The following is a 2,689-nucleotide window of genomic DNA, read 5'->3' as shown; positions in this document are numbered from 1 at the left end:
GGAATAGCCTATAGGTAGCGGGCTTTAACAATATTGATAACTCACTATCTTTTGGCAATAAAGGTGCTTATATTGTTTATATTTTATAAGTATGAATGATTCATATTTTAAAAAATGAAGCAAAACTTCAACATATACTTTTCAAACCACAAAATTTAGACTGCCCTTTCCATTCGGAAGCAGCACAGACTTTTAAATCTGAGGATCAGAAAAAGAGGTGCCAGTGAGTTTACCACTTAGCATATTCAATTCAAGTTCAACTGATTTTATTAAATTTTAATCCCACATTTATCTCCATGAATTGTTCCTGGAAGTATAAAAATATGGATAGGTATGGCTTTGTTTTCCTCCCTCTTTTTCTTGATAAATGCCTAACAGCTTGTTTATGTGCTGAAAACAAGAATGGCTCAAGTGTACTAACAGTTGAATATAAAACTTACATATAATTCCATTAGACAAAATTATTAGTTGAGAGTATTGATTTAATGTTATTTTAAGAAATAAAGAAATGTTTGGATTTGTTTGTTTGTGGTGCTGATACTGCATCACTCTCTCCAAAACTACTTGTCTATCACGCCATGCTCTAAAAATAAAATGCAAAAGAGCTTCCTAATTAGAAAGTAGGAATTTAATTTTCCTATTCTGAGTGGAAATTGTAGTTATGGATGATATTTTTTTGTATGTTTAATCTGTTCCTCTACTACATTACTAACAGTTTCCTCTGGATTGAAATTGATTGAACTGTCCTGTGTAATTTGCATATCATACGCCCAAAGCTGAGGGTAAGCTAAATGGATAAGGCAAGGGCAATTTTTATCAACTATTGTCCCTCTATAATATTCAGTTTTTACCAAATCTCAACTCCTCCTTTACAACATGTTCTTTCTCCAAGCCCTCTTTTTCATTCTCACTACTAACATCTTTCCCCAGGATCTCATCATCTCATCATTTAATTATTCAGGTGCCTCTTGATCAATATCCTTATTTTCAGTTTCACAAGGCAAGCTGTAGTCCATATGCCTTCCTAGGAGTTCTCCAAAATATACCCCTGTATGTATCAATTCCATCTTTGATGCTTTTAGATGGCTCAATATTGCCTACTTGCAGGATGGCAAATAGGTTCCATAATAACTGACATCTCCAGTCTGCAGGCTGGCTTCCCTGGAGTGCTGTGTGGAAAATGATTGTGAGAGTAGTTTCCCGAGTTACCTGGCAAGAGTAATTGATTAGCAATGTCTGCAACAGGAGTAGAAATGGGGACTTGCAGCAGCACATAGAGTGAACTTAAGAACAGTTCCAACAGAGGAGAGCCCGTCCTCTCAATAATCTCAGATGGAACATGCATAGATATGTCTACTTAGGCAAACTAGTTTCTATTTTTAAAAAAATGATGTGCACCATTCAGGAAATGGATAGTTTATAACACTCACTATTTTCCCAGTTGTATGAATTACTGGATGTATATAACTTCTTATAGTCTGTAGTAGAAGTTAATTAACATTCTTTTTTAAAATTTTATTTTATTGTTTGAAGTATTACAAATAGAAGTATATATGTCTCCTATTTTCCCCATTGACCTCCCCCCCAGCCTTCCCTACCCCTGGCACATGCCCTCCCCATCTCCCCCCAGTGTTTTGTGTCCATTGGTTATGCTTATATGCATGCATACAAGTCCTTCAGTTGATCTCTTACCACCCCCCTGCAACCCTCCCCTGCCTTCCCGCTGTAGTTTGACAGTCTGTTCGATGCTTCTTTGCCTCTGTATCTATTTTTGTTCATCAGTTTATAATGTTCCCAGTAATACCACTTGTAGGAATATATCCCAAGAAAACAGAAATACCAATCAGAAAGGATATATGCACCCCTATGTTCATAGCAGCACAATTTACTATAGCTAAGATTTGGAAACAGTCTAAATGCCCATCAGTAGATGAGTGGATTAGAAAACTGTGGTACATCTACACAATGGAATACTATGCTGCTGTAAAAAAGAAGGAATTCTTACCATTTTCAGCAGCATAGATGGAACTGGAGAGCATTATACTAAGCAAAATAAGCCAGTCACTGAACGATAAATACCACATGATCTCACTCATTTGTGGAATATAAAGAACATTATAATTAACGTTCTTATGACTTAGTTTCCTAATGTCAAAATGAGAATAATAAGGTAGTTATAAAAATTAAATATGTAAATATGTGCAAATAATTTAGAGGAATGCCTGACACATAGCAAGCTCTATTTAAAATGTATGCTGTTATCACCATGCTCATACTTTTACCATACCTACAGAAATCTCTGCTCTCCTCCACATTGAGAAAAAAACAAGAAAAACATATTTTATATAATATTTCCCACTACCATGTATAAAGAGCATGCATTTATATATACAGATATACATGCATAAAGTAAATAATATATATATGTAAATGTGTCTGTGCACATATAAATGTATACAAATATATTTACATAGATAAATTGCTTTTGCCACCAAAGAAAACAGTTTCCAATTACTTGACTTCCTACCACAGTTAGTATTTAATTGAAAATAATTAAGTATTTGTTTGTGGAGGAAGGAAGAAATAGCTCATCTAAAGTAAGAGTAATTACAATATTATTCCTAGATAACATATCAGGTGTCATCTCACCTCAAGTTATTTGACTTTTCTGTTCCCTTTTTGAAATGCT

This window comes from Myotis davidii, unplaced genomic scaffold (genome assembly GCF_000327345.1).
Source record: "Myotis davidii unplaced genomic scaffold, ASM32734v1 scaffold404, whole genome shotgun sequence".
NCBI lineage: Eukaryota > Metazoa > Chordata > Mammalia > Chiroptera > Vespertilionidae > Myotis > Myotis davidii.
Note: the sequence above shows the minus strand (reverse complement) of the source record.